Genomic DNA, 14,193 nt, shown 5'->3' on the forward strand with positions numbered 1-14,193 from the left:
TACTACTACAAGAAGGGGAGCCTTGAGACCCATCAAATGAGAGCCTGCAGTTGGGAATCCATATGTCATTTGATTACCCTAGCATTATTTGACCACCTAGAGTGGGGGCCAATACCTTCTGGTGAGTGGGGAATTCATTTATTACTCACAAGTGGTGGAGAAGAACCTATTGGATCCATGTGACACCCTCCTATAGGACTCTCATTCATTTACAATTTTTGGACTTTACCATACCCTGTATTAGATTCACTATTACATGTGGTGTTGGGAGAGCACTTTATATATATTTTTACTTTAACTTTCATGTTACATGACATATATGTATATATATATATATATATGTAGTAACTTCAATGAGCAAGCGCCTGTCTGAAAAACATGTTTTATGTTTATCTTTACCCAATATACAGTACAAAAGTTTGAGATAACTATGAGATATGATCATTAGAATTCAGTTCACGCCCTTCCGCTGAAAAGATCTTCCATCCTCAGTTCATCAGTTGATGCTTCTTTCATTGCTCAGCCTGTAGAGATGGAGGTTCGTCAACTTCTAGCACTCCTCCTACATGGGGTCACCTTGTTCTGTGCAGTGGATGGAGACAATATAATGGAGGGTGAGTACCCAGCGGTTATAGATCCTTCTGACTTCCATAAATTGGCTCATATGGCACGCCAACAAAATGAACCAGCAACTATGCAATTTGAGGACGCATGCAGACAATCCATTGACAATATTTTCAGACAGATAGACCATCATATTACACAGGTGTTGCTAAAAATACTGGGCTGCTATGTCATTTCTAGAACCAAATCTTCCCATATGTGACCAGAATGATTCATGAAGCCTATGAGAAGACATGACAAGGTGCTGAGAAGATCAGATCGACCTTACAAGGTTCCATATAAGTGTAATTATCAGCCACAGCCAATAAGAATTTGTATTTTACTGATCTGACTTCATTACGCTCAAGTCTGGATGGTTGCTCTGAGTTATGTAATTATCATAGAACTTTAAAGTGTCACTAAAGAGGTTAATTGACCATCAGTGGATGTACTAAAGGAGGTTCTAGTCAAAGGTTAGTGGGGACATTTATCCAAAAACAGATGTACAAAGAACAGGGAAGTCTGGTTGTTCAAATGAAGGGCAGCTTCATTTATGAATCCACCAGCTGGTGATTATAAGTGAAGCTGACCAGTATCAGAAGGGACCCAATCCCAGTTGTGGAACTGTCCAAGTCCCAGTATGAGTGACTGATCATGGAGTGAAAACACACAGAGAAATATGAAGATAAACGTTTTGTACGGTTTTGGAAAACCACAAAATAGAGAAAAGTAACAAGTGATCAAAGGTGGTTCACCTGTAATAGATAGAGACTACAAATGCAGTATATGTAAAACATAAATGTTGGGTTTACTATTCATATAAATCACATTAATATTCACAATACATTTTATTGTGAATATTTATGTAATTTCTATGAATTGTAAACCCACCTAATTGGGTGTTTTACTAGTATTTTATGTTTTATATACAGTATGTTTGTAGTCTTTAACTGCTATCGGTGAGCCACCTTTGGTCATCTGTTACTTTTCTCTATTTTGTGGTTTATATTTGGGTTGGTGACCTGCCGGGAAGCTTATTTATCCTGTCCACATTTACAGATACGTCTTTGGAAAAGCCTCTATGTAAGTATTATTATCATGTAAAGGTGGTCATGTAGCAATTATTCATCAATCTAAGTTTGTGTAAAATCACTTATAACATTTTTAGGCAATTGTGTGTAATTATTTCAACAGCCAGGCTGGGAAAGTGTGATTTTATAGTATCACACAAAAAAAGCATCCAAAAATAAAGTGAATACAAACGATAAAACAATTTACATTTCAATGTAATAAAAGCAAAAATATGAGAAACAAAAACAGACGGTATAAAAATGTGGTAAGCTTGAAAATGTTTTTTTGCTTCTTTCCTCTTTTGCTAATGGTGTAAAAAGAAGTAAGATGAGAGGTTGAAGCAAACAGGTATTTAGTAAGAGGTATAAAGAGTTTTTTGAAGTTGCAATTTTTGTCACAATTTTTGGAAAAAGAAGAAATTAAATAATTATTGTTTATTTTAATTTTTTTACATACTGTCACCATCTGTGCGTCATATGACTGGTGTGGAGGTGATCAGGGATACTGACTGGTGACAGCATGTAGAAATGAAAATTAATAATTATTTACTCATTTTATTAAACTTTCTTATTACATACTGTCAGCAGTGCAGCATCATCATATGGCTGGTGTGGCGATGATCAGGGATACTGACTGGTGACTGTAATTAAAAAAGAAAATGAATAACGATTTATTAATTTTATTACACTTTTTTTTAACATACTGTCAGCAGTGCAGTAAAGCGTGATCGTACGACTGGTGTGGAGGTGATCAGGGATACTGAATGATGACAGTATTTAAAAAAGAAAATTAATAATTATTTATTCATTTTTTAAACTTTCTTTTTACAAATTGTCACCTTTGCAGTACAGCATCATCATATGACTGGTGTGGAGGTGATCAGGGACACTGAATGGTTACAGGACGTAGAAAAGAAAATTATTAATGATTTAATCGTTTTTTAAACTTTCTAAACTTTTTTTATATACTGTCAGCAGTGCAGTACAGCGTCATCATACGACTGGTGTGGCAATCAGGGCTGTCTTTAATATTGATTGGACCCTGGGCAAAATGTTTCTTGCCCCCCCCCATGCCATTTCACTCTCCACCCCAAAATCCCTAAAATCAAACACACACGTAGACATATCTACAAGTGGCATAATTTAAACATAAAGAACTGGTCTACACTCACTGGTTTTTAGAGGTTATTGCACATCCTTACTGCTCACTGATTGGTTGCTAGAGGTTACAGAACATCATTATTGCTCACTGATTGGTTGGTAGAGGTTAATCAGTGAACTACCACAATGCTCAACTGCCCCAGGGTACTTAATTGAGAACTACAAGCTGACAGCTGTTAAGGCCTCCAATAGTTATAGTCCATTCATTCACAGAACTCTGTGAATGAATGACACGGCCTGGCGGGCGGGTGGAGTCCCACACAGCTGTGTTTTCTTTAGATTATGGCAGCGAGTGGGGGGGATCCCCATCAGTTTTGGGGGATTGGGGGAGGTGTGGGGGCCGGTACCTTGATAACATGTTACAAAAGGTGAACTTATCCTGTAGGGGTGATAGGAGGGAGGCATTGCGGCCTGTCTCCCCTCTCCCAGCCCTGCAGAGCATCACACCTGTCTTCAGCTCTGCAGAGCATCACACCTGTTTTCAGCCCTGCAGAACATCACACCTGTCTCTCCTCTCCCTGCAGAACATCACACCTGTCTTCAGTCCTGCAGAACATCACACCCATCTTCACCTGTCTCCAGCTGTACAAACCATCACACCTGTCTTTAGCCCTGCAAACTATCAGACCTGTCTCTAACCCTACATACCATCACACCTGCCCCCTTTCCCTGCTCTTCAGAGCATCACACGTCTCCCCTTTCCCTGCAGAACATCACACCTTTCTCCACTCTCTCTGCAGAACATCACACCTGTCTTTCCTCTCTGTGCCATGCAGAACATCACACCTGTTTCCCTTCTCACTGGAAAATGTATATTATATAGGGCGCGCTTGTTAGAGCCCAACCTCTGTAGCTGTAGGATAAAGGTGCCAGATGGATATCAGGGATGGATGGGAGCTGTAACACCAAGGCAGCTCTTCTTAGAGTGGAAGCAAGGCTCTAATGCAGTAAACATCAAAAAGAGAGGAAGGCGCCTCTAAGTGCAGTATTGACAATTTATTGGTGAACAATGGATAAATTGCACTTACAAGATAAATAGTTAAAAAGACTCATCGTGTGGTGTAACAAGATCCAGGAAAGACATCCAGCCATCCAGCAGCAAACTCTGTCTATAGGATCAGGAAGTAGAGTCCAGGATGTGCCTGTGCATCAAAATGAGGCTTGGAGAGCAGAGTAGGATGTAGGTCTGACGAAGGAGCCTATTGAGCATGCTCCAAAACGCATTACCGCCCCTTTCACCTCCTTTATCCTACTCTGCTTTCCAAGCCTCATTTTGATGCACAGGCACATCTTGGGCTCTGCTTCCTGATCCTGTGGACAGAGTTTGGTGCTGGACTGCTGGATGTCCCACCTGGATCTTGTTACACCACACGATGAGTCTTTTTAACTACTTATCTTGTAAGTGCAATTTATCAATTGCTCACCAATAAATTGACAATACTGCACTTAGAGGCGCCTTCCTCTCTTTTTGATGTTCCCTTCTCACTGCCCTACAGAACATCACACCGGTTTCCCCTCTCACTGCCCTACAGAACATCACACATGTCTCCCCTCTCTCTGCCCTGCAGAAAATCACACCTCTCCCCGCTCCCTGCTCTGCAGAACATCACTCCTCTCCCTGTCCTGCAGAACATCACACCTCTCCCCTCTCCCTGCCCTGCAGAACATCACATCTCTCCCCTCTCCCTGCCCTGCAGAACATCACACATGTCTCCTCTCTCCCTGCAGAACATTACATGAGAGGAGAGAGGTTCTACAGGGCTGTGGAAGAGGAGACAAAGTACTTTTAGTAAACTAAGGAACTTGCCACAGCTCTTACCTTGCTGCTGGCCGCCCATACCAGACCCGCCTCCACGGAGCTCTCCAGACCCGTCTCCACGGAGCTCTCCAGACCCACCTTTACTGAGCTCTCCAGACCCACCTCCAATTGGCTGAAAAAGTGCTCAGTCGGAGCTCTGTTCTTCAGCAGCCTCTCCAACCTCAGGACAAGGTAGTATCTACAGCAAATCAGAAGGGAGAGAGAAAGCTGGGTCCGGAGCAAGGATATGGAGTAACAGGCAGAGTAGATGAGTTGGCTTGTCCTCCACCTTGGCAGCCCTACAACGCTGAGGCAGAAGATCCCAAACCACATGTGCTCTCTGTTGCAAAGCGCTGGAAGCAATCAGTGTCAGATTTTACCCCCACCCATCCTGGCACCGGCCCTACTAGAGATGTTTTTGGGCAGCGTGGACTCAAGGGGCAGCTGCTTTGGGCCCCACAACAATGACAGGGCCCAGCACATCTGCCCCTTTTGCTCTGCGTTAATGACAGCCCTGGTGGCGGGGATCAGGGATACTGACTGGTGACAGTATTTAAAAAAGAAAATTAATCATTCTTTTTTTTTTTTTTACATTTAATTTTTTTTTTTACTTACCGTCATCAGTGCAGTACAGCGTCATCATATGACTGATGTGGCGGGGATCAGGGATACTGATTGGTAACAGTATGTAAAAAAGAAAATTAACAATTATTCATTCAAATTTTTGTAACATTTTATTAACGTTTTTTTTTTAATACATACTGTCATCAGTGCAGTACAGCATCATCATATGTCTGGTGTGGTGGTGACCAGGGATACTGACTGGTGACAGTATAATAAAAAGAAATAAATAATTTTTTTAATTCAGTCTTGAAACCATGTAAGACTGTACTACTCTGGGGGGAAGATCCAGGATATACACAGCTCAAAACAACTAAAGGAGGACTTTGTAATCAGAGTCTAGCATCAAGTCAATGACACTCCTGGGATATTGATCTGGTTAGGTAAGTAGCAGAGGGGGTTGTTCATCAGTTTCAGCTGCTTTGGTGTTAATGAAATTAACAGCAGGTGCACTAGATGGGCAACCATGAGACGACCCCCAAAACATAAATGGTTTTAAGGGTGGAGGCCATTGACATTTTTTTTCCTATTTATCTTTTCTGACTGTTTTGACAAGTTTTGCATTTGGCAAGGGTCAGTTTCACTACTGGTAGCATGAGGCCAAACCTGGACCCTACAGAGGTTGCACAGGCAGTACAACTCCTCCAGGATGGCACATCAATACGAGCCATTGCCAGAAGGTTTGCTGTGTTTCCCAACACAGTCTCAAGAGCATGGAGGAGATTCCAGGAGACAAGAGCATGGAGGAGATTCCAGGAGACAAGAGCATGGAGGAGATTCCAGGAGACAGGCAGTTACTCTAGGAGAGCTGGACAGGGCCGTAGAAGGTTCTTAATCCATCAGCAGGACCGGTATCTGCTCTTTTGTGCAAGGAGGGACAAGATGAGCACTGCCAGAACCCTACAAAATGGCCTCCAGCAGGCCACTGGTGTGAATGTCTCTGACCAAACAACGTTAAGCTATCTGTAAACTCATTCAGCATGACCGTTTTGGTGGTGGGTCAGTGATGGTCTGGGGAGACATATCCATGGAGGGACGCACAGACCTCTACAGACTAGACAATGGCACCCTGACTGCCATTAGATATTGGGATGAAATCCTTGGACCCATTGTCAGACCCTACGCTGGTGCAGTGGGTCCTGGGTTCCTCCTGGTGCATGACAATGCCTCATGTGGGGAGAGTATGCAGGCAGTTCCTGGAGGATGAAGGAATTGATACAATTGAATGACCCCAACATTCCCCTGACCTAAATCCAATAGAACACCTCTGGGATGTAATTTTTTTCGGTCCATCCCAAGCCGCCAGGTTGCACCTCAGTTTGTCCAGGAGCTCAGTGATGCCCTGGTCCAGATCCTGGGAGGAAATCCCCCAGGACACCATCCGTGGTCTCTTTAGGAGCCTCCCCCGATGTTGTCAGGCATGCATACGAGCACATGGGGGCCATACAAACTACTGAGGAAAAGGGGCGTACTGACAACTCATGGGGCCCCCGGGCAATAGGGGATCATAGGGGCCCCTGTGTCCTTGCCCAAACTCAAAAAAGCCTATGAAAAAGGTACCAGGGGCATCTCATGGGGCCCCCTACTTACCCCGGGCCCTCAGGCAGTGCCCGAGTTTCCAAATAGTCAGTCCGCCCCTGCTGAGGACCATTCTGAGTTGCTGCAATGAAATGTCAGCAAAATGGACTCGCCTTCTGCATCATTTTTTCTCTTTGACTTTCGGGGTGTCTTTGAATTCAGTCCTCTGTAAGTCGATCATTTTCATTTCCATCACACGATGGGACATCCTTACCTTCCTCACACATTACCCCGTCCATGTCAGTATAGATATCCAGCAGGAGATTTGTCCCCATTGAGATCTGATGGGTTTTCAAAGTGTTCCTTTAATTTTTGAGCAATATATATATATATATATATATAATACTTTAATTGTTGCTACAGTGATGATCATTGTAACAGCAAAGTTTTGAACTGACATGAACTGGTTACATTCATAGCGGCTGTGATTACTAGTGATCTGTGATTGGCTATAGTTTATCTATTGGTACAGGGTGCTCTGATTGCCACTTGGTGGGGGGAAGGAGCCAGGACCGCCATCCAGGGACCCAAGAAGAGTAGGATCAGGGCTGCTCTTTCCAAAAACATTACACAGAGCAGGTAAGTATGACATGTTTATTATTTAACCACTTCCAGACTGCATTATGGCAGAAATACTGCTACAGGGCAGCATGGGTGCGCAAAATCGCATATATATATATATATATATATACACACACGTTTTTCTTGGGGGGAGCACTCGCCCACGCTGACCATCCGCGGGTGCCGTGATTTGATCCCTAAGGGATCAATCATCTGATTTAGGCCAGTGATGGTTGGCCTAAGTCAAATGATCAATCCCTGTCCTATCAGAGATCTTCCTGTACCTGTTTTTACATGTACAGAGGTACAGGAAGTGATGAAATTTTCTCTCTCTGGTCACATTCCATCCCACACAGAGAAGAAAGAAGACACATGTGAGTAAAACAGCACACTTTCACAGTTAGAACACTTTAGGACACATTTAACCCCTTGATCGCCCCCCTCCCGTTAACTCCTTCACTGCCCTGTCACCAGTGTCATTAGTACAATGTACAGATTTTTTGCTGATCACCGTATTAGTGTCGCCAGCGAATTCAGATAGCGTCAGCTTCCGTTAGGGTCAGTTAGCGCCCCTCCCAGATAGCGTCAGATTGCCCGTCAGTCATCACATTTAACCCCTTGATTGCCAGGAACACGCTCACATACACAATAAATCTCCATTGCTAGTATAGTGTCTGAACGGATCAATATCTTTGAGCTTTTAGCTCCTATACTTACCCCCCCTCCCACCCCCTCTACCCCAGCAAGTGCAGTGTCAGTAGATCACTGTCACTTGATACATTACACACAAAACGGCAGTGTTTGCAGAATCAGCTCTGATCTCTGTTAGCACTTGCAGGTACATTTTTTTGTAGTGGTTCAAGCAATCCCTGACAGCCAGGTGCTCTTTTTCCCATGAGTCGCACTAGGTACCTATAAATTTAGTGGTCAAAATGTCAATGGAAAGGTATTCACAGGATCCCACAGGATTCTAAGCATGTCAGGTGAGAGCGAAGGGGAAGACTCACTGACACAATCAGCCTCAGAATACGAACCTGTAGACAGCAGTGGCACCCTTATAGCTCAGACAATGGAGAAGAGATCCATGCTAAGATCAGGTGTACCTGACCCCATTCTGAGGTTGCTGAGATGTTACAAACTCATGATGACTCTCATATGCAGCAGACTGCCAGTACTAGTGCCGCTCTACCTTTTGGTGAACTGGCGAGCACCAGCGGCTTAGTACATCCTGGTCTTTCACATACCAGCACTGCAGTATCACCTGGTGACATGGCGAGTCCCATAAGTGCAGTACAAGCTGCTGTGGTGGCGGGCACAAGTATTATCTTGCAGGCGCCAAGAATTCGCACACAGGCCTGTAGAGCTCCTAGTATCCTTCTGGATGTGCTTGCAAATCCTGATTGGCAGACCACAAATTCTGCAGCACCTGTACTTTCCCCATTCACTACCCAACCCAGAATTCAGGTGGAAACAGAAAATTTAACTACTCCCCTTGATTTTTTGGAGCTGTTTTTCACAGAATATCTGTATGCATTGATTGTGGATCAAAGCAATTCATATGCACAACAATTTATCGCCGCCAACCCAAATTCAAACCTTGCCAGACCATTCGCATGGAAACCCATTAAGATTTCCAAATTTAAAGTTTTTTTGGGCCTAACCCTCAACATGGACATTCCTAAAAAAATGAATTGTGGTTATATTGGTTCTCAGACCCAATTCATCATATGCCCGTGTTCTCTGCTGCCATGGCCAGGCATAGATATGAGAGTATAATGTGTTTTATGCATTTCAACGACAATGCACTCTGTCGTCCTCAGGGTGACCCTGAATTTGGCCGGCTCCACAAAATTCAGCCCCTCGTAAATCACCTTAACCAAAAATTTGCAGATGTCTATACTCCTCAACATAACATCAGCGTTGATAAGTCCCTCATTTATTTTTCTGACCGCCTTACATTCAAACAATTTCTCCCCAGCAAGCGTGCCAGATATGGGGTCAAGATGTATAAGACCTGTGAGAGGGCAACAGGATATATATATATTTTGGATTTACAAGGGAAAAGATAGTTATGTGGAGCCCCCCAGATGCCCAAACTACATGGGGAGCAGCGGCAAGATAGTTTGGGACTTAATAAATAAATAAATTGGTGTAGCGCTAAATAAATACTAACATGTACATCACAATTATAAATATCACTCATTACACCGTGTAAAATAATATTAAATAAAATAAATACGTGAATATAATAAAGTGCAACACACTACAAAAAATATATTTTGGATAATTCCCTCAATTTAGGGAATCAAAAAAATATATGTGAACATAAAAACACAGTGCAGGTGTACAAAAACACACTCAGTGAGAATAAATGTCCACTCCAAATCTATACGCTGCACTTATAATAATAAAATAGTGCTCCACAAATCATGTGTAAACTCAATCCAACGTGCTGTAAATCCAGTGCCAAACCATGATTTCAGAATTAGCCAAAATGCCCCCTCACCTCCTTACAATGACCCCAAGGGCCAGCTCGCTTTTTAAGGTTAAGCCACACTTTCACAGGGATATCCTCATCACCACCAGATGGACCCTCCTGGAAATCCCCACATCCCAGATACCCTGAGGAAGTCAGGTGATTATTGTGACGCAGCGCGTCGGTACGCAGTGACAGGACGTCCGATGCGCGGTGGCGTCAGTTCCGGCGTGGGGGCCATCTTGGATCACCCAGAACCATGCATGGTAGATAAGTAGTCTACTGTGTATAAATAGTGTAGACTTGGCACTCCAAATTCAGTTATTAATGAGTCCATGGTTTTTATATGATTGCTGTGAAGGATGTCGTCAACCCACTGAATACCCATTTCTTTCCAGCTCTTAAGTGATAGGCAAGGTAACAGTATTTCTAAAGTTTCTGTTGGGTAGCCAATAGGATGTGTACAAGTATCTTGAGGAAAATAGTTTCCTCCAGGACAGGATAGAGTTACGTGTTGATAGGGGTAGACAGTTAAGATTGAAGGGTTTCCAGTAGTCTGCTAGAAGTAGGAGAGACAGTTTGTGGGAGTGTGTGAGGGAAGATTTAATATGCACCCATAAGATACCCTGAAGTAGTTGGAACCAATGTTTAAGAGGTACGAGTTGAAATGCATGAAAATAATCATCAAGATCTGGAAGTCCAAAACCACCTGCTCGTTTATGTTTAATAAGGGTATGGTATGCACTTCTTGCCCTCTTGCCTTTCCAGATAAAGGATTTTAGTAGTGATTTTAACGTGCAGATAGAAGATGTTGTTGGAGGAATAGGTACAGAAAGGTACAGAAAATATAGAGAATTTTTGGAAGTATTTGCATTTTGAACATGGCTACTCTACCGGCCCAGGAAAGGTCTATTTTGGCGTAACGTTGGATATCTTCTCTTATAGAGGCAGTCAAAGGTTTGTAGTTCTTATTCAACAACTGAGCAGTTGAAGATGTCAAACTGACTGCGTGTGTCCCTATGAATACCTACAGTAGGTCTAAAATTAGGGATTTTGTAAAGTTTACCTTATAGTAGGAAACCTTGCTAAAGTCTTGTAAAACCTCATGAGCAAATGGGAGCGAGATGAGAGGTTAGGATAAAATGAGGAACATGTCATCTGCAAATAGGTTTATAACATGTGATTTCTAATTGAATCTAAAACCAGAGATATGAGGGTGTGTTTGAATAATTTCTGCTAAAGGCACAATCATTAGATTGAATATTGATGGGGACAATGGGCATCCCTGACATGTACCATTTGATATAGTAAAGGGTTTTGAGAGAAGATCAGATGTGAAAACCCTGGCGGAGGGATTAGTGTAGAGAGCCAGGATTGCAGAGGCATTGGGACCTTCAAACCCAAATTCAGATAATGCTGCGGACATATACCCCCAGTGTACATGGTCAATTGCCTTCTCTTCATCTATGGAAAGGAGAGAAAGCACCCGACCAGTTTCTGTGTGGTGCACTATGTCAATTATGTGTCTGGTGGCATCGGGGGGCCTGTCTGCCTTTGATGAAGCCCATCTGATCTGGTTTAATGAGCGACGGGAGAATGTTCGCAAGTCTCATTGCTAGTAATTTTGCATAGATCTTCACGTCAGAATTGAGTAATGAGCTTGGACGAAAATATGTCGAGGTGTTGAGGTCCTTCCCTAGCTTAGGGAGGATTACGACATGTGCAGTCAGCATCTCGGCTGGGAAAGAGGAAGTTTCGACTGCTCTAGTAAAAACTGATTGTAGTTGAGGGGTCAGTAAATCTCTGAATGCTTTAAATTATTTGTTAGTTAGGCCACCTGGTCCAGGGGATTTCTCTAGAGGCATTGATTGGATGATATTGTGTATCTCCTCTGAAGTAAAAGGGGTGTTGAGATGCTCGAGTTGAGAGGAAGATAGGGCAGGGAGATTTAGTTTTTGTAGGAACTGCTGTATGTCGTTGTGTGTTGGTTGAGGCGTTTGTGGATCAAATTTGAGACTATATAATGAAAAATAATCAGCAAAGGTGTCTGCAATATCTTGGGGGTTTACAATTATTTCTTTGGTAATGGGGTGGATAACAAAGGGTATTTTGACCTTGACCCTTTGGGCCAATACTCTATTCACCAGAACTTTGCCTGCTCTGTTATGTGCGTAAAAATTCATTTTTATTTTTCATAGGTAATGGTCATGTGGATCACACAACAATCTTCTCAATTTGTTTCTTAGGTTTAACAATTTGGTTGCCAGTTTAGGGGTGGGGGTGGATTTATTTGGGGTATCTAGGGAATGAATCTCTGCCAGGAGAGTGTTGAGTTTAGCTGAGTATCGTTTTTTGGCTTTAGATCCTAGTTGTATTAGTAAACCTCTTATGTAGGCCTTATGCACATTCCAAAGCATAAAAGCATTTGTATTGGAAGGATCATTGAGCAAAAATAATTCCCTGAGTTGTTCAGTTAAAAGTGGTTGAAATTTAGGGTTTTGGATTAAAGAGTTATTACATCTCTACGTAAATACTGCTGGGCAAGTGTTCTCTTCCAAGATAGTCAGTCATATTTATGGCTGCATGGTCAGACCACGTGATATTGGAAATGGAGGATGATGAAACAGTCTCATACATTATATTAAGTGCCATGTTGATAGATTCGGTTGAGATATGATGTGATGGTGTAGTTCCAAAGGATGGTATCGTTGGTTGCTTCCTTGATGACTCTAAGTAGTATGTTGCTAGTAGTACTCATTTTGAGAAATACAGGTGATTGGCAAGACTTAAGAGCTGGTATCAGGTTGTGGCTGAAGGGGTTTGAGAGTGTAACCATAACAAAGGGTATGAAATAATGTTCATAAAGAGTAGAAGTTGATTGAGGTTGTCACATATGTTGAGGAGAACGTTGAAAACGTATGCTTGTGAAATGCTTCTCCACTTTTATATAGTATTTGGGGTCATGGTAAATAATGCAGAGTAGAAGCCAAGTATAACAACAAATAAAAATAAGGTCCAGGAAGAAACTATATGAGCAGTAAAAACTGCAGAACATTGTGATTTGGGGGTAGTGAGTACGGTGATCGGTACTCCTTCTATTTCCAGAGTTATGGAGCTCAAACTGGGCTATGAAGCGAAGCTATTGCCACCAGTTTTTGTTAGCAGAATATTTTTTAGTAACTTTTTGCCAGGCTTGAATGACTGTGCCTGGTATTTGACGTTGAGATTGGTTCTGGGCTGGCTGCGGTTCGGGAATGATTCCCCATGTTTTGAGGAGTTTGAGTCCCTTTTCCAAGGAAGTAATTAAGTAGGATGTACCCTTGTAGGTAATGTTAATCTAATCTTATCTGGGTACTTCCATTTGTATATTAGTTTGTTATTTCACAGAGCTTTAGGGATGGTATTCAGATTGCGTCTAAGCTGCAGAGTGTATTGAGAGAAGTCCGGCAATACCTGGAGGTTTGCTGCTTGAGCTGGGAGGCGGTCTATGTTATGGAAAGCTTCCACTATTCTTTCTTTCACCTGATAGAAGTGAATGCATAAAAGGACATCTCTTGGTTATTAAGGAGAATAAAAGTAGGGTTTTGGGAGTCTGTGTATTCTGTCAATAGTGAGATCAGCAGAATTGAGGTTTGGTAGCACCGCTTGAAATATATCCTGAACATGGTGGGGAAATTGCTGTGATTGTATAGTCTCTGTTATTCTCCTTATTTTCAGATTATTGTTGTGTGATCTGTCTTCCAGGTCAGCCAGTTTTGCTTTGAAATAGGATATATCTTCTTGCTGAGAGGTATGTGAATCCACCAGTGCATAAAAGGAGGATGTGATCTCACACAATTTATCCTCTGTATTGCCCACTCTTTCACCCAATTCCTGTATGTCAGCCATACATTGACGGGTGGATGATAAAATATATGATTGTAGGGATGACCAAAGAGACATCAGAATGTCTTTTAAATTTCAATAGTTTTTAATGAAGTTTTAGTAACAAGACATTGTAGGTAAATACGGTTCAGTTAGAAATAATGTAGTACAGGAAAGTAAACAAAACAATATTTTCCCCACCATTTGGCTGGGGGTAATACTAGAATAAGTGGCGTTGGCATGAGAGGTATGCTCAGTATATTCTGAACCATGTAAGGTTGTAGAAGAGATCTATAGGGGGTGGAGAACAAGGAGTAGGGAAAGAGGAGAGGGAAGGGGAGGGTAAGTGCACCAGTCTAGGCAGATGGGTCAAGGTATTTTATAGTGAATTTATCAGAATTTTACGGAGCAGTTTGGGTTCTGTAACCATCGAGACCAATGGAGCTTAAATGTGTGATAGG

The 14,193-nt window shown here is 42.4% G+C and overlaps 1 pseudogene across 1 annotated transcript in view; it reads left to right on the plus strand.

Moving 5' to 3' along the window:
• Positions 1-529: 529 nt before the first annotated feature.
• Positions 530-14,193, plus strand: part of LOC149441793 (proteinase-activated receptor 1-like) — a 53,131-nt pseudogene continuing 39,467 nt past the window's right edge. Inside the window, exon 1 of the transcript XR_016307297.1 lies at positions 530-614. The product of XR_016307297.1 is annotated as a proteinase-activated receptor 1-like (transcript). The remainder of the gene's footprint in view (positions 615-14,193) is intronic.

This window comes from Staurois parvus, unplaced genomic scaffold (assembly GCF_062004578.1).
Source record: "Staurois parvus isolate SC_StPar_1 unplaced genomic scaffold, SC_StPar_1.0 ptg000947l, whole genome shotgun sequence".
In the NCBI taxonomy this organism is placed as follows: Eukaryota; Metazoa; Chordata; class Amphibia; order Anura; family Ranidae; genus Staurois; species Staurois parvus.